Below are 18855 nucleotides of genomic sequence, written 5' to 3'. Positions count from 1 at the left end.
CTCTAATTGTGGGGAAAAAAATACGTCAATTTTGTTTGGGTACAGTGTCGCACAACCGTGCAATTGTCAGTTAAAGCGACGCAGTGCCGTATCGTGAAAAATGGCCTGGTCATTGAGCAGCCAAATCTTCCCGGGGCTGAAGTGGTTAAGGAAATTCCTATGCCTCATTGGTAGAATTTTCTTAATACTGTTTTTATATGTCAGGTGTACCTTTAAGACATCTGTAAAAACACCAGTGCAGGAAACCCATACTGAGGTTTATCTGTCTTTAGTGAAAAGCTTTTATCTCTGGCCAGATATTTTTCTTCTCAGTCTGTATTATCCTTTTCCATGAAACCACCTTCCCTAATCCCTTGTCAATGTAATCGCAGCCTCAGAATGGGGCTATGTCAGTATAAAAGGAGAAGCTGAATCATCCTGTTGAAAAGGTGACTTTCCTGCCATTTCCAGTACTAAGAAGTTTGATGAGAGGTGAGTTATGACAAGGCTGAGTGATGGGCGCGGCAAAATAATGCTTGCAACATGTTCCAGCTTTTTTCAAAGATCCAGTTTCTTGATTTAATTGTACCAAATTTCATATAATGTCACGGCACACCAAAGACAATAATAATCTATGCTAATGCTTTCGGTTGACCTGGTATATTGCCTTCCTCCCTACGTTTTGGTCATACTGTATAGCTTGAATCCATTTTACCCTGTATCTTTGTTGGCACGGCATATTTCTATATGTACCCCTGGTTTTTGTCCTACCCTGCCTACAATAACCCTTGTTGAACTGTTCACTTTTTTCTTTCTGCTCTTTACTTTCTAGTGTGCTTTATTATTATATTTGCACGTATATTTTTCATTATTTTATTATGGTTTCATATCAATATTAATTTGTAAACCTGTTTGCCATATCTGTTGAACAGTTTTTCTCAACCAGGGTGCCGCAACAACTTGGGTTCCTGCCATTAGGGTTCCTTCAGGGTGCAGAAAGCATGAGACTCAGTTTCCCTGGATCCAGGGCCATCTTTAAGGTAGGGCAAAAGGGGCAGCTGCCCAGGGCCCTGTCATTGTTGTGGGGCCCAAAGTAGCTGCCTCATACTTGCCAACTATCCCAGTTTACATTCCCTTGTCCCTTGAGGTTTTAGTCCTGTTGTTGTGTACAGACGACTCACCTGCTGACCCTGTGTTTACATGTAAATAACCAGCATTCATATGTAAATAGCAGTGGCATGCATATGTAAATAGCTGAGGCCAACGGCATTGCTATGTAAATAAGGCAGCATTCATATGTATATTATGCCCCCTGCAGTGAGGAGATGATGTGCTGTAACCTACAGCAACCAGTGAGCAGTATTACTTTACAGTAATCTCTAGCAGCCAATCAACAAGCCAAAATCATGTGCTGTAACCTCTAGCAACTAATTAGTGAGCCTTAAGGAGTGATGTAACCTCTAGCAACCAGTCAGTAAGCAGTAATGATATGCTGTAACCTCTGGCAACCATATCGCAATCACAACCAATCGCAATCGCTGCCTGATCTGATACAGTAAACTGATTTTAAGTCTAGCTGCTATTTATTGTATGTCTCAGAGAAGGTGGAGAGCGAAATTGCATGGGGGGAGGGGGGCCCTAAGCAAATTTTTGCCCAGGGCCCAATCAGTATTAAAGACGGCCCTGCCTGGATCAGAAATGAATGTGAGGACTCTGTGATGGGGAAAACTCTGATGTGATGGGAGGCTCTCGTGTGGGAGGACTCCTATGTAATGGGGGGGGGGGGTCATCTGACTCTGGGATACGGTGCTCCTTATGTGTAGGGGGGCCTTTGATGTGATAAGGGATGAGGAAGGGGGATCTCTGACTCTCATGTAAAGGGGAGGAGCTCTGATGTCATATGTGATGAGGAGACCTCTGATAGAAAGAAAGCTTCACCAAGGTGGTTGTGTGCATCGTTCCAGACTCTGGTTTCCCATCAATATTTAACATTTAAATTTATCATTAATAGTTATGTGTTTTTTTTTAGATTGGGGTGCATTGACATTTTACATACTTTTAAAGATTGGCACGATTGAATATAGGTTGAGAAATGCTGATGTAGAGGGATCCTTAAAATAGTTCTAATATTTAAGCAAAGGAAAAGCGACAACTTATACCTAAATGGTGAGTGACAACAGTGTTTGAGTTTGGGGATCTGTTTGCACTGGGGACATTTAAAGTGAGTGTAAAGGCAGAAGGATTTTTTTTTATCTCAATGCATTCTATGCATTGAGATAAAAAAAAACTTCTGTGTGTAGCAGTCCACCCAGCACCCCTAATACTTACCTGAGCCCCAGCTCAATCCAGCAATGGCCACGAGTGCCTTGGCCATCCTCCTGATTGGCTGAGACATAGCAGCAGCGCCATTGGCACCTGCTGCTGTCAATCAAACTCAGTTAGCCAATCAGGAGAGAGAGGGGTGGGGCCAAACCACGTCTCCATGCCTGCACGGATACCCAGAAGAAGAGGATCTGGGCTGCTCTGTGCAAAACCACTGCACAGAGCAGGTAAGTATAACATGTTTGTTATTTTAATAGAAAAAAAAGAGACTTTACAATCACTTTAAAATGTACATGAACTCTAATAATAGACGCTCGCAGGAGCTACTGGATATGATGGGTTCTTTGTTCTAACATGACTCTTTAAGCTGCTTTGTCCCCACTAGGGATGAGCTTCGTGTTCGAGTCGAACGTTTGTTCGCCCGTTCGGCGAATACTGAACGTTATGGGCCGTTCGCGCCAAATTCGTGTGGCGCTCACGGCCCACAATGCATTGCGCCATCGCAGTGCATTGCTGGCTCATGATTGGCCAAGCATGCACTGTGACCCTGCATGCTTGGCCAATCACAGCGCCGGCAGCGAGGAGAGCCATGATTGGCCACAGGCAGGATGCCTGTGGCCAATCATAGCTCTGGCTGTGTAGTACACGCGCCACACTATATAAGGCCGCCAGCGCAGCGGTCTTGTGTAGTGTGTTGGCGTCTGTAGGAGTTAGTGGGTGTCCTGTGTACCTTCAACACAGTATACACCGTTCGTTATCGGCCGATTTTGCGTTCTTGCTCTTCTGTAATGGGTGTTGTCTGTGTGCCCTGACCGCAGTATACACCGTTATATCCACCTATATAGCTAGCTATATTGCTCTTTTTTAATAGAGCTTGCAGTCAGTTATAGGAGATTGTGCGTGCTGTCTGCGTGCCCTGACCGCAGTATACACCGTTATATCCACCTATATAGCTAGCTATATTGCTCTTTTTTAATAGAGCTTGCAGTCAGTTGTAGGAGATTGTTCGTGCTGTCTGCGTGCCCTGACCGCAGTATACACCGTTATATCCACCTATATAGCTAGCTATATTGCTCTTTTTTAATAGAGCTTGCAGTCAGTTGTAGGAGATTGTGCGTGCCCTGACTACAGTATACATCGTTATATCCACCTATATAGCTAGCTATATTGCTCTTTTTTAATAGAGCTTGCAGTCAGTTGTAGGAGATTGTGCATGCTGTCTGCGTGCCCTGACTGCAGTATACACCGTTATATCCACCTATATAGCTCTTCTCTAATTGAGCCATCTGCCATCTGCAGGAGTTAGTGGGTGTTGTGTGCCTCCAGCACAATATACACTACCCAATTGCTGGTTTTCCCATCTCCCTTCAGGCCATTACCATGTCTGGAAGGCTAACAAAGAGAGGCAGACAGGCGCGAGCCGATAAAAGAGGGCAAGCAGGCTCTGTGTCTAGAGACAACAGTGCTGGTCGTGGACACGGTGCATCGTCATCATCAGCACGTGGCCATGGGACACGCTTGTCCTTCTTTTCGGCAGCTGAACATGTTGAGCCGCAACATGCCGAAGACTTGGTAGAGTGGATGACCAAGCCCTCTTCATCCTCCTCATCCTCTCTCACCCAGACTCAGGGTGCTAGCAAAGCAGCTGCCAACGCATCGTCTTCCCTCCTCTCAATGTCATCACCAGTGACTCCTTCCCTAGACCCACCACGTCCTCCTGAGGAGTCTCCTGAACTCTTTGAGCACAGTGTTGGGTACATGCTCCAGGAGGATGCCCAGTGTTTTGTAGGCTCTGATGATGATACTCAGCTAGAGGAAGGCAGTAGCGTGAGCGCAGAGAGAGGGGATGCTCAAGAAGGAGAGCAATCTGGCAGTCGTGTTCCACAAGCTGCAGCATACTGCCAGGTTTGCTCCAGCGATGAAGAGGGAGGGGATGATGAGGGCACTGACTCCACGTGGGTGCCTGGTAGGAAAGAGGAAGAGGAGGAGGAGGAGGAGGCACATGTCCAACGAGGCAGGATGCCCTCCGGGGGCTAGCTTAGGGGCAGCACACCGACTGAATCACACCACAGAGCTCCACCTGTGCAGGGCGCTGCCTCTGTGCGTTATTCTAAAAGTACTTTGGTGTGGGCCTTTTTTGAGACAAGTGCATCAGATCGCACCGCTGCTATTTGCAACATATGTCTCAAGCGTATCTCGCGTGGCCAAAACATCAGCCGCTTGGGCACCACATGCTTGACCAGACATATGTTGACCTGCCATGCAGCTCGTTGGCAAGCGTACCTCAAAGACCCACACCAAAGAACAAAGCGAATCTCTCCTTGCTCCTCATCAGCTTGGATGTCCAACCCCACTAGATCTTCAGTCCTCTCTGAAACCTGCTCTGAGAGGAATGAAGGTGTAGAATTAGGTGTGTCACAGCCAAGTGTTTCCGGGCACTCTGCTAGCAGTACACCCACGTCAGATTATAGCAGGCAAATGTCCCTGCACCAGCTGCTAGACCGTCGAAAGAAGTTCACTCCCAGCCATCCACATGCCCAGCGGTTGAATGCTAGCTTGGCTAAATTTCTAGCACTTCAACTGCTGCCTTTTCAGTTGGTAGACTCGGCCCCCTTCCGTGAGTTTGTACAATGTGCGGTTCCTCAGTGGCAGGTCCCCAAACGCCACTTTTTCTCACGGAAGGAGATTCCAGCTCTCTACCGGCATGTGGAAGGCAATGTGCTTGCCTCGCTGGACAGGGCGGTCAGCGGTAAGGTGCATATTACCGCTGACTCATGGTCCAGCAGGCATGGACAGGGACGTTACCTGTCTTTCACGGCTCATTGGGTCACTCTTCTGGCAGCTGGGAAGGATGCAGGACAAGGTGCAGTAGTGTTGGAGGTTGTTCCTCCACCACGCCTCCAAAATGCTACTATTGGTTGTGACACACCTCTCTCCTCCACCCCCTCCTCTTCTTCTTCCTCCATGGCCTCTTCCAGTGCTCTGTCCTCAGAACCAGCGGTGCTCCGTAGGCGTTCCGGGGGCTACGCAAGTACGCAGGCAAAACAATGCTATGCCGTGCTTGCGCTGGTTTGTTTGGGGGACAGGAGCCACACTGGGGCAGATATTTTGTCAGCTCTGCAGGGGCAGGTCGAGAGGTGGTTGACGCCACGCCAGCTTAATCCAGGAATGGTGGTTTGCGACAATGGCACCAACCTTCTCTCCGCCCTCCGACAGGGACAACTGACCCATGTGCCCCTTGTGGCTCACGTCCTTAACCTGGTGGTGCAGCGGTTCTTGGGTAGGTACCCGGGCTTACAGGATGTCCTGAAGCAGGCCAGGAATGTCTGTGTGCATTTCCGCCAATCATTTAATGCCTGTGCTCGGCTGGCTGAGCTCCAAAAGGAGTTGAACCTGCCCAAGAACCGCCTTATACGTGACATGCCCATCAGGTGGAACTCAACGTTGGCCATGCTGCAGTGGCTGCACATGCAGCAGAGGGCCATCAATGAGTACCTGTGCGACTACGGCACCAGGACAGGGTCAGGGGAGCTCAGTTTTTTCTCACCACACCACGTGGAATAATGGACAGGGCACTTGAGGCAGAACGGAGGCCAGAAGAGGAGGACTTCCTTGCCTCTCAAGGCCCTCTTTATCCAGACAGTGTTCCTGCTGTGCCACCCATCACACAGGAAGAGGATGAGGAGGAGGAGGAGGATGGTTGTGTCAGCATGGAGGTGGAGGCTGGCACTCAGCATCAGCAGCAGCAGCAGTCTTGTAGGGATGATTTACAGTCCCAAGAAACCCGTGGACTTTTACGTGGCTGGGAGGAGGTAGCTGCGGATCATGTTGTCCTTAGTGATCACTGCAATCAGTGACACTGTGACTGGGAGGGGGGCTGGGGGTGATCGGGGGGTTGACAGTGTGCCTTTGTGTACCTACATGTCAGTGTAGTGTTGGTGCACACTTACAATGTGTTCTGCTCGCAGTCCGGTCAAAAAGACCGCCCGAGCAGAATGACATCACTTCCTCCCTGCCTGTGTATACACTACACAGGCGGGGGAAGTTTCTCATTCGCCAGGAGCGATCGAGAGGGGATGGCCAGAAACCAACGGCCATCCCCTCATCCTGGATCGCTCCTGAAGCGAAACGGACCGCCGCAGCCAGCGGGAGGGGGTCCGATCGGACCCCCACCCGCTGGAAGGCAAGCACGTACATGTACGTGCTTGTGCCTGTCGGTGCCATTGTGCCGCCGTATATTTACATGCGGCGGTCCTTAAGTGGTTAAAAACGCAAGCAGTTTGAAATGACTTTTTTTCCGTTAAATGTCATTTTGTGCAGGGACTGTTCTAAACACGGGAAACACGTGGCACTTCACAGGCATACTATAGACACCCCTCAGGCACGATATTTAAAGGAATATTTCACTTTTTTTTCACTTTAATCATCATTAAAATCAGTGCTCCCGCCAAAACGGACATTTTTAAAAACATTTTGGGCATTGACCCATGTCCCCTGGGGCAGGAGCCAGGTCCCCAAACCCTTTTTAGGACAGTATCTTGCATATTAGTCATTAAAATTAGCACTTTTAATTTCGAACGTTCGAGTCCCATAGACTTCAATGGGGTTCTAAAGTTCGTACAAATTTTCGGTCCGTTCCAAAGTTCTGGTGCGAACCGAACCGGGGGGTGTTCGGCTCATCCCTAGTCCCCACTGACATATATATATGTTATACATTAGTTGTCAAAAAGGGATGTATTATGGCAATGCCCTTAAACAATGCATGAACTAATATACAGGTAATTGAACAGGCTTAAATATGCTGTACTAAATAATGTAAAAACTGACCCATAAGATTGCAATCAACTAAACTATAGTGATGCTAAACCACATTATAACTGGTGCAAACAGGGTTAACCGTATCAGTATTAATTAACCCTCCTAAATAAATAAAGGTCCTCGTGTGCACACTACACATACATCCATAAAAGTGGTTGGGTGAATGCGTTCCTGGCAAAGGGATACCCCTGGAGATGACTATAGGGGTACCTGGCTCCTAATTGTCAATATTAGCCAGCTTTTGTTGGATCCTTCTGTAAGGTGGTGCACATAAAGCTGCCCTATTTCAAAGCCGATCACCAGCGCTGGCAAGAGGGACATCGGTCCTGATCGTGAAGATACCACTAATGCCCGCCAGTGCCACCTACTAGTGCCCACCAGTGTCACCTTCCAGTGCCTACAGTACCACCCATCAGTGCCCACAGTGTCACCTTAGAATGCCACCTATCAGTGCCCTCAGTGCCACCTCACAGTGCCACCCACAGTGCTGACTATTAGTGCCCACAGTGCCGTCTATAAAGGAATCAGTGCGTCATTACCAGTGCTGCCTATCTATACCACCTACCAGTGCCCATCAGTGCCACCTATCATTGCCCATCAGTGCCTATCAGTGCCATCTGTCAGTGCCACCCATCAATGCCACCCATCAGTGCCACCCATCACTGCCACCCATCAGGGCCCATCAGTGCCATCTTATCAGTTTCCATCAGTGACATCTTAACTTTGCCTATCAGTGTCGCCTTATCTGTGCCTATTAGTGTCGCCTTATCTGTGCCTATCAGTCTTGCCTTATCTGTGCCCATCAGTGCACCCCATAAGTGCCCATCAGTGGCCATTAGTGCAGCTCATCAGTGCCCATCAGTGCAGCCTCACCAGTGAATATCAATGAAAGAGAAAAATTACCTGTTTGCAAAATATTATAACAAACTATGAAACATGTTTTGTTTGTTTTTTTTAAAAAATGTCTGTTTTTTTTTGTTTGTTTAGCAAAAAATAAAAACCCAAATGGTGATTAAATACCACCAAAGGAAAGCTCTATTTGTGTGAAAAAATTGTTAAAAATTTAATTTGAGTACAATGTTGTATGACCATGCAATTGTCATTCAAATTGCGTCAGTGCTGAAAGCTGAAAATTGGTCTGGGCAGGAGGGGAGTTTAAGTGCCCAGTAAGCAAGTGGTTAAAGTACAGAGGCAAATCCAATTTCACCAAGATTTTAATAAAATTATAAAATTGCTCTTACAATTTTAAAGGAATTACACAGCATGTGTTACAAACAACCAGCAGGTACAAGCGGTCAGGCTGACTTGTGTAATAACGTTAAGCGTGAGGCTCCTCCCAACGCGTGCGGTTCTCTGTAACCAGCGTCATACGGACACGTGAGCCTCATATCTCTCTAAAAACAAACACTACTTACTCTGTACGTTATAAGACAACAGTAAAGTTACCCAGTTGACATGGATCCCAATAAGAGCACGTTGTCTCTGCTTTTTATTCAATATTAAATTATTATATGGATATGGATACATTAAATAATGCTTCCAGGGCATGTGTTCATTTTAGACATAAATTCTTTATTATGGAATGCTTTATTGGTCCTAATCACCCTCATAACGTTGAATTAAACATATCAAATGAGAACATATAATTTCATTGAATAATAATGACAATAATTACCTGTTACAGGAAGTGCATAATTAGGTCTGAGTTGGTTTCATTTGGTGTGATATCTTCAATGAAACATTTTTAAACCTGGCATTCACATGTTTCTTATACGTAATTTGCCACAAATGTTATAAGTGTTTAATGTGTGGCCAAATAAAGACTGGAAAATATAAGCAATATACGAAAAACAGGACCACCATCATTGGGCCCCATACAGCCTATCTAACAGGACCCCTTACAAAACTTTCTTTGGCTAAATTGACTGATTGGTGCACTCCTCCCCTGGAACCATGCCCAGCTACCCAACTTGAGTGAACTCTCTGTGGCTCCAGTCTTAGCAAGTAGGGGTACACAAACCGATCCATGGATGCTGAACTGGGGCTGCCGAAAGGACTGAACTGATGGGGCCAAGAACAGCAGAATTGCCTCTATCCCTCTATTGTTGGTCCTGACTGTACTTCAAGGCTTACAAGCATAAGCCCTGTAAGGATTAATGTGTAAAGAGCTAGTGTTCTGATATATGGGGTTACCTGAGCGACAGTTGACTGTCAGGTGGTAAGGTGGAGCTGCAGAGGCAGGAACTTCAGGACTGCTTAAAGTAGAACTATAGGAAAAACTTTTTTTATTTTGGATAGAGCAAGGGAGGGTTGTACCAGGGCTCAAGTCCTGCGGGAACGCATGGGAACGGAGTTCCTGTACTTTTTTCACAACAGGAACTCGATTGCCATTAGCAGCCATGTCCTGCAAGACTTTGAATTATGCAAGCTGTGTGGCATGTGCTACACCAGCAGCCAACGACACAGCTCGCAATAGTAAGTGCCGCACACCTGACCATTCAGGCATTGCCAGTAGGGGGCCCCATGACAGTTTCCGCTTCCATCTACCTGCCAATCACAGCTAGCTGATGGGTAGATCAGGTCTAGGTCTAGCTGATGGGTAGATCAGCTATTCTACTCACAGGACATGCAGGGAAAGAGGTGAGCTGAGGGAGGAACATCAGTTTGGGGTGGTAAGCTGAGCACAATACCTGGCAAAGTTTAATGCCAGGAGGGAAGTTTATGTGGAAATATGTGAAGGGTTGGAATAGCAGCGAGTGTGTATTGGAGCCCTGCAGAGTTTGCAGCCCCCCAAGCTAACATACATCTCCTAAGCAGGAACACATCGCTATCTCCCCAAGCATTCTGCCCAGATAATGTGCAGTTCATTTACAACCTTTCCGTTTAACCCTGTGTTATCCAAACTCTGTTCAATGAAAAGTGTAAACTCACCACATAAACACTCTATACACAAAATAAAATTCCCCAATAAAGATCAGAACATGATGTTCACATTTGCATGAAAGCACAATTGAATGAATGCTGATTATTCAGAGAATTACCATATTTATATTTATTGAGGATTGTTTTTTTATGTACTAACAGTTAAGCTTCATACACACAATGCGAAAATTGGATGAAAAATACCACTTTTGAAGTGTTCGTGCATATGAGCGTATCATTTATTTATTTTTTGGTGGGGGAGTGAATCTTGGGTGTGAGTTCCCACACTTTTTTCCCCAGGACTTGACTCCCGGTTGTAGCCAACCAGGAAGTGAGAGGAAATCCCTGCAAATTAAGGGAATTATTTGGGAACCTGCAGGTCACCAGAACTAGGTTCTCCATTGGAAGATTTCCCCTCTATTACGTTTCTCTGGACAACCAAAAATTTGTGATTTCCTTTTACTTTCATTTTCAATGATAATGGTAAACAGGACAAATAGGAAGGTTGAATCTATGTAATGGGGGCACATACAGCTATAAAAAACTGGCAGGTGTTCTAATCACTCTCTGTTCTATCCAAAACTAAAAAACAAGTTTTGCCTTTAATTATACTTTAAAGGTAGTTCCAGGAAAGTCAAATGAGGAAATAGTTGTCCTACCTTCCCATTCACTTTGAAATTGTACAAACAAGACTGAGGGCTGAACAATTGTCACAGCATCTTGGCTGGTCAGAGGGTCTTTGAGGGACTGTGGATGAGTTGAGCTGGTTATAAAAAGGAGGCCCTTCTGTTGGTATGGAGCTTTCCTTTGGTTAATTGTGGATTTTTCTTCCAAAAGTTTGGTCCCTTGGAGGAGGTATGGAATACTTCACTTGGAAATGTCCTTTAGTCGGTGGGGAGCAACTGGGAACAGGGGGGAATCCCAATTAACCCTTAAGGCTAATAGACATCCAAATACCCCTAACACTTGCCAGTAGTTTGTATGCTGATCTGGTGGTCATTTTTATGGAATTGTTACCTGTTGTGAATAAAGGACTGCTGTCCCCAATTACAAACCACAATCCATCGAATGCATATTTTCACCGAAAGATACACTAAAGCTAATTTCAGGGCACACAATATATTACCCAATTTTTTGGCATCAAGCAAATAGATACCCAACATATCAAGCCTAAAAATGTTTAGAGCTTGTGAAACTTTGATATCTCAAAATGTCCAAAGCCAATGCTTTAAAAGCCTTTGGAGGTTATCAGTTTAGAGTGAATGATGGCCCCAGAATTATTAGGGTTGGTTTACTAAAACTGGAGAGTGCAAAATTGGTTGCAATTCTGCATAGAAACGAATCAGCTTTCAGTTCTTGCCGACTAGCCGCTGCAGTTGTACTGCAGAAGGTTGGCTCGGCTGTGCAAATTGCTGTCATTGTCATTATTGGCAATCTGTGTATTTGTAACATTGGATTTGTAACAAAAGACTGGGTACGCCATGCTACTGTATGAATCTACTGGAACACAAATCCTAATTTTACAGCATTCAAGCTAGACTACCATTTGCTTGACACAAAGAAAGGCCGCGTACAAACTAAGTTCGTCAAACAGTCCGCTCAAACTTTTGAATGAACGAGCACGCCCACACACGGCACTTTTTGAGCGGACAAATACGGCAAACTTTGTTCGTCGTACTAAGTCCGCGCAACTTTTGAAATGAACGGACTCGCCCACACACGAGGCAACAGTCCGCTCATTTCGAGCGCGTGTGCAGGTAGGCGGGGCCCGCGAAGGAGACGTCGCGGGCCCCGCCGCCTGGTATGGACTTAAAGGGGAACCCCAACGCCGAAAAAAATCGGCGTGGGGGTCCCCCCAAAGTCCACAACAGACCCTTGTCCGAGCACGCTACCCGGCCGGCCAGGAAAGGGGGGCGAGCGAGCGCGCCCCCCCTCCCGAGCTGTACCAGGCCGCGTGCCCTCAACATGGGGGGTGCCTTGGGGAAGGGGGGGCCACGCGGCCCCCCTACCCCAAAGCACCTTGTCCCCATGTTGATGAGGACAAGTGCCTCTTCCCGACAACCCTGGCCGTTGGTTGTCGGGGTCTGCGGGCGGGGGGCTTATCGGAATCCGGGAGCCCCCTTTAATAAGGGGGCCCCCGGATACTGGCCCCCCCACCCTATGTGAATGAGTATGGGGTACAATGTACCCCTACCCATTCACCTGTAAAATAAAAGTACCCAAAAAAAAACACAACACACGAGATAAAATATTTTATTGCACAGCTCCGGGGCTCTTCCGTCTTCGGGGGTCTTCTCGCCGGACTCCTCCGCTATCTTCTTGTAGCTCTTTTGCTAGCGGAGGAGTCCGGCTTTCTTCCTCCCCGCCGCCGGCCTCTTCTCCCGACTTCGGGGGTCTTGTCCCCCTCTTCGGTTCTTCTGCCGGGCCACCGCGCCTTCTTATAGCTCTTTTAGAGGCGGTGGCCCGGTCTTCTGTCGCCGCTGTCGCCTTCCGGTCGCCTTCCGTTCTTCTTCTTGTTCTTCTTCTTCTTCTCCAGGAGATGTTGACACGTCGCTCTCTCCGGCCGGAATGCCAGAGCCGCGCTGCGCGGCCACTTATATAGTGACAATGGGGCGGTGTCACATGGTATATGTCACATGGGTTGGTCACATGGGTTGATGTCACATGGGGACTATGACATCGTAAGGGGGCGGGGTCACCATGTGACCAACCCATGTGACATATACCATGTGACACCACCCCATTGTCACTATATAAGTGGCGGCACAGCGCGGCTCTGGCATTCCGGCCGGAGAGAGCGACGTGTCAACATCTCCTGGAGAAGAAGAAGAAGAAGAGCAACAAGAAGAACGGAAGGCGACCGGAAGGCGACAGCGGCGACAGAAGACCGGGCCACCGCCTCTAAAAGAGCTATAAGAAGGCGCGGTGGCCCGGCAGAAGAACGGAAGGCGGCGGCGACAGAAGACCGGGCCACCGCCTGCAAAAGAGCTATAAGAAGGAGCGGTGGCCCGGCAGAAGAACCGAAGAGGGGGACAAGACCCCCGAAGTCGGGAGAAGAGGCCGGCGGAGGGGAGGAAGAAAGCCGGACTCCTCCGCTAGCAAAAGAGCTACAAGAAGATAGCGGAGGAGTCCGGCGAGAAGACCCCCGAAGACGGAAGACCCCCGGAGCTGTGCAATAAAATATTTTATCTCGTGTGTTGTGTTTTTTTTTTTGGGTACTTTTATTTTACAGGTGAATGGGTAGGGGTACATTGTACCCCATACTCATTCACATAGGGTGGGGGGCCGGTATCCGAGGGCCCCCCTTATTAAAGGGGGCTCCCGGATTCCGATAAGCCCCCCGCCCGCAGACCCCGACAACCAACGGCCAGGGTTGTCGGGAAGAGGCCCTTGTCCTCATCAACACGGGGACAAGGTGCTTTGGGGTGGGGGGGCCGCGCGGCCCCCCCTTCCCCAAGGCACCCCCCATGTTGAGGGCACGCGGCCTGGTACGGCTCGGGAGGGGGGGCGCGCTTGCTCGCCCCCCTTTCCTGGCCGGCCGGGTAGCGTGCTCGCACAAGGGTCTGTTGTGGACTTTGGGGGGACCCCCACGCCGATTTTTTTCGGCGTTGGGGTTCCCCTTTAAGTCCATACCAGGCGGCGGGGCCCGCGACGTCTCCTTCGCGGGCCCCGCCTACCTGGAGACGCGCTCGAAATGAGCAGACTTTCCTCCGAGCGGGAACAGTTTGCTCATTTCGAAAGTGGCCTACACACGGGCGGACTGTCCGCTCAAACCAAGTTTCAGCGGACAGTTTTTCGGAATTTCCGAAAAACTTTGTTCGTCAAACTGTCCGCTGAAACTGTCCGCTGAAGCCCCACACACGAGCGGACTGTCCGCTGAAACACTGTTCAGCGGACAAAGTTGAGCGAACAGTCCGCCCGTGTGTACGCGGCCAAACAGTGTGTGACCATGATATGAAACTTGCATGAAATAAAGTTCATAATTTACTTTAAAGAGGTACTAATACCTTACAATTGTAATCAGAATTGCATCTATATAGACCGACGGGGCAGAGGACAATAAAAGTTTGCTTAAAAAATGTCTAGACACACTTACATTTTGTGGTTAACACGACTTGGCTTCCTATGCACCACGTCCTTGAACTTCCCGTCAGGGAGTGTGCACTCTTAACTTTAAGGAAAGTCTACCTAATCCCCTAACTTGGGACTGCATGTCCCATAAATCGAATCTGTGCTAGTCATCTCTGTCTGCCTTCTGGGAGCACGCATGAAAGGGTAGCTAAATAGGACCCTGCAGGAAATGTAGCAGGGGCGGATCCAGGGGGGGGGCAACGGGTCAATTGCCCCCTCCGAGAATACCGCCAGCTGATGACAGAACGGCCGGTTCCGCGGGTCCAATCGCGGCCGGTTCCGCGGGTACCCGCGGGCCGGTTCCGCGGGTCCAATCGCGGCCGGTTCCGCGGGTACCCGCGGCCGGTTCCGCGGCTCCAATCGCGGCCGGTTCCACGGGTACCCGCGGGCCGGTTCCGCGGGTACCCGCGGGCCGGTTCCGCGGGTCCAATCGCGGCCGGTTCCGCGGGTACCCGCGCGGCCGGTTCCGCGGGTACCCGCGCTGAGTGGACGGGTGAGGGGGGGCAGCTGGGCGGCTTAGGAGGGCTGCTGGCCAATCAGGAAGCCAGCAGGCAGGGGAGCAGGGAGATGACATCATCTCTCACTGCCCTGCGTCCCTCCAGTTCCGCCCTCACTGTGTAGGAAGCTGTGTGCAGCAGAGAGATTGCATCATCTCTCTGCTGCCTATGTTCACTCTGGGACCCAACAAAAGACCACCAGTAGGTGACAATCCGCAATGTGTGGCAGGCTACGTGGCAAGTGGCAATCCGCAATGTGTGGCAGACTACGTGGCAAGTGGCAATCCGCAATGTGTGGCAGGTGACGTGGCAAGTGACAATCCGTAATGTGTGGCAGTTGATGTGGCAAGTGACAATCCGCAATGTGTGGCAGGTGACGTGGCAAGTGACAATCCGCAATGTGTGGCAGGCTACGTGGCAATCCGCAATATGTTGCAGGCAATGTGGCAAGTGACAATCCGCAATGTGTGGCAGGTGACGTGGCAAGTGGCAATCCGCAATGTGTGGCAGGCAACGTGGCAAGTGACAATCCGCAATGTGTGGCAGGTGACGTGGCAAGTGGCAATCCGCAATGTGTGGCAGGCAACGTGGCAAGTGACAATCCGCAATGTGTGGCAGGTGACGTGGCAAGTGACAATCCCCAATGTGTGGCAGGTGACGTGGCAAGTGGCAATCCGCAATGTGGGTCAGGCAACTTGGCAAGTGACAATCCGCAATGTGTGGCAGGTGACGTGGCAAGTGGCAATCCGCAATGTGTGGCAGGCTACGTGGCAATCCGCATCTGGTGGCAGGCGACGTGGCAAGTGACAATCCGCAATGTGTGGCAGGTGACGTGGCAAGTCACAATCCGCAATGTGTGGCAGGTGACGTGGCAAGTGACAATCCCCAATGTGTGGCAGGTGACGTGGCAAGTGGCAATCCGCAATGTGGGTCAGGCAACTTGGCAAGTGACAATCCGCAATGTGTGGCAGGTGACGTGGCAAGTGGCAATCCGCAATGTGTGGCAGGCTACGTGGCAATCCGCATCTGGTGGCAGGCGACGTGGCAAGTGACAATCCGCAATGTGTGGCAGGTGACATGGCAAGTGGCAATCTGCAATGTGTGGCAGGCTACGTGACAAGTGACAATCCGCAATGTGTGGCAGGTGACGTGGCAAGTAACAATCCGCATTTGGTGACAAGTGACAATCCACATTTGGTGGCAGGCGACATGGCAAGTGACATCCTCAGGGCTCCCACTGATTCTGCATTATGGTGAGTTGAACCATTTAATTTTATATTACAATGTATTAATAGAAATAATGCGCTTCAATCATCCTGACACCATAACAACCATGGTGCCGTAATGATTGAAGCGCCAATACCAGCCATTTCCCATATAAATTGCCCCCCAAAAAACATATTTTATAGCAGTGCCCCTCCCGAGATTAGACTCTGGATCCGCCCCTGAAATGTAGCCACCTAGGAACAGAAAACTTGGGGCAGCAATATTTGAAGAAGAAACGTAAGCTTTTTAAAAAAAAGGAAGCCTCAGACAAGGTAAGTGCTGAAGTCAACTGCTGTAATTATTAAAATGTTGAGGTTTAATTACACTTTAACCACTTCAGGACCGCCGTATTGCCATTGTACGTCAGCACAATGGCACAGGCAGGCAGAATCACGTACATCTACGTGATTGCCTTCCAGCGGGTGGGGGGTCCCATCGGACCCCCTCCCGCTGGATACGGCGGTCCGATTCGGTCCAGGAGCGCTCCGTGAAGAGGGGATGGCCGTTCGTTTTCGGCCACCCCCTCTGGATCGCTCCTGGCCAATGAGAAGCTTCCTCCCCTGTGTATTGTTTACACAGGAAGGAGGAAGTGATGTCATTCTCCTCGGGGCGGTCTTTTTGACCGGACTACGAGGAGAAGAGTAAAAGTAAGTGTGCACCAACACTACACTGACATGTAGGTACACACAGGCACACAAACCCCCCCCGATCCCCCCCCGATCCCCCCCCCGCCCCCCCTCCCCCCCCAGTCACAGTGTCACTGATTGCATTGATCATTTCTTTACTGATCAATGCATTCAGTGTCAGTTGTGACAGTAAAAACTGTCAGGACAGTTAGTGTTAGGTCCAGGGTAGCCCCCTATCACCCCCCAATAAAGATTTAACCCCCTGATTGCCCCTAGAGTTAACCCTTTCACCCCCTTTTGCCAGTGTCACTAAGCGATCATTTTTCTGATCGCTGCATGTGTCGCTAGTGTCGCTAGGTAGCTAGTTATTTTTTTAGGTTCACCGCCAGGTTTTTATATCGCTAGGTACCCCGATATACTACCCAATAATGTTTTTAACCCCCTGATTGCCGCTAGTTAACCCTTTCACCCCCTTTTGCCAGTGTCACTAAGCGATCGTTTTTCTGATCGCTGCATTAGTGTCGCTACAGTCGCTAGGTAGCTAGTTATTTTTTTAGGTTCACCGCCAGGTTTTTATAGCGCTAGGTACCCCGATATACTACCCAATAATGTTTTTAACCCCCTGATTGCCGCTAGTTAACCCTTTCACCCCCTTTTGCCAGTGTCACTAAGCGATCATTTTTCTGATCGCTGCATGTGTCGCTAGGTAGCTAGTTATTTTTTTAGGTTCACCGCCAGGTTTTTATATCGCTAGGTACCCCGATATACTACCCAATAATGTTTTTAACCCCCTGATTGCCGCTAGTTAACCCTTTCACCCCCTTTTGCCAGTGTCACTAAGCGATCGTTTTTCTGATCGCTGCATTAGTGTCGCTACAGTCGCTAGGTAGCTAGTTATTTTTTTAGGTTCACCGCCAGGTTTTTATAGCGCTAGGTACCCCGATATACTACCCAATAATGGTTTTAACCCCCTGATTTCCGCTAGTTAACCCTTTCACCCCCTTTTGCCAGTGTCACTAAGCGATAATTTTTCTGAACGCTGCATCAGTGTCGCTAGTGTCGCTAGGTAGCTAGTTAACTAGGCTCCCAAAAAGTCCCCCACATGTGGTATCCCCGTACTCGGGAGAAGCAGCAGAATTTATTTTGGGGTGTAATTTGACTTCTGCCCATAGCATATGTGAGCAATATATCATTTAGTGACAACTTTGTGCAAAAAAAAAAAAAGTTTGTAATATTCCCGCAACTTTTGGCAAAATATAAAATATTCCATGGACTCAACATGCCTCTCAGTAAATAGCTTGGGGTGTCTACTTTCCAAAATGGGGTCATTTGGGGGGGTTTTGTGCTATTTTGGCATTTTATGGCCTTCGAAACTGTGATAGGTAGTGAGGAGTTAAATCAAAAATTTGCACCCTTAGAAATCCTGAAGGTGGTGATTGGTTTTCGGGGTGTCGTGCGCGACTAGACTCCCAAAAAGTCCCACACATGTGGTATCCCCGTACTCGGGAGAAGCAGCAGAATGTATTTTGGGGTGTCATTTCACATATAACCATGGCATGTGTGAGCAATATATCATTTAGTGACAACTTTTTGTAAAAAAAAAATTTTATTTTATTTTTTGTCATTATTCAATCCCTTAGGACAAAAAAAAAAAATATTCAATGGGCTCAACATACCCATCAGCAATTTCCTTGGGGTGTCTACTTTCCAAAATGGGGTCATTTGGGGGGGATTTGTACTGCCCTGCCATTTTAGCACCTCAAGAAATGAGATCGGCAGTCATAAATTAAAAGCTGTGTAAATTCCAGAAAATGTACTCTAGTTTGTAGACGCTATAACTTTTGCGCAAACCAAAAAATATACGCTTATTGACATTTTTTTTACTAAAGACATGTGGCTGAATAAATTTTGCCCTCAATGTATGACTAAAATTTAGTTTATTCGATTTTTCTTATAACAAAAAGAAGAAAATATCTTTTTTTTTCAAAATTTTCGCTCTTTTTTCATTTATATCGCAAAAAAAAAAAATCGCAGAGGCAATCAAATACCATCAAAAGAAAGCTCTATTTGTGGGAAGAAAAGGACGCAAATTTCGTTTGGGTGCAATATTGCATGACCGCGCAATTACCAGTTAAAGCAGCGCAGTGCGAAATTGCAAAAAGACCTCTGGTCCTTAAGGTGTTTATTGGTCCGGAACTGAAGTGGTTAAGTACTTCAGGTATACAAAGACAACAATTGAAGAAGTTTGTTTTGTCTACACATTGGGTATATAAAGTAATAAGTCACGCAATACA

At 48.2% G+C, this 18855-nt stretch overlaps 1 protein-coding gene across 1 annotated transcript in view; it reads left to right on the top strand.

Annotated features, from left to right (window-relative positions):
- Positions 1 to 304: 304 nt before the first annotated feature.
- LOC143935281 (bactericidal permeability-increasing protein-like) overlaps positions 305 to 18855 on the top strand; it is an 86476-nt gene continuing 67925 nt past the window's right edge. The window contains exon 1 of the mRNA XM_077459028.1: positions 305 to 471. The gene's annotated coding sequence lies outside the window, so the exon portion shown is untranslated. The remainder of the gene's footprint in view (positions 472 to 18855) is intronic.

This window comes from Lithobates pipiens, unplaced genomic scaffold (genome assembly GCF_037356315.1).
Source record: "Lithobates pipiens isolate NorthernLeopardFrog02 unplaced genomic scaffold, aLitPip1_a1.2 Scaffold_28, whole genome shotgun sequence".
Lineage (NCBI taxonomy): Eukaryota > Metazoa > Chordata > Amphibia > Anura > Ranidae > Lithobates > Lithobates pipiens.
Note: the sequence above shows the minus strand (reverse complement) of the source record. Positions and strands in the feature narration are given on the sequence as shown.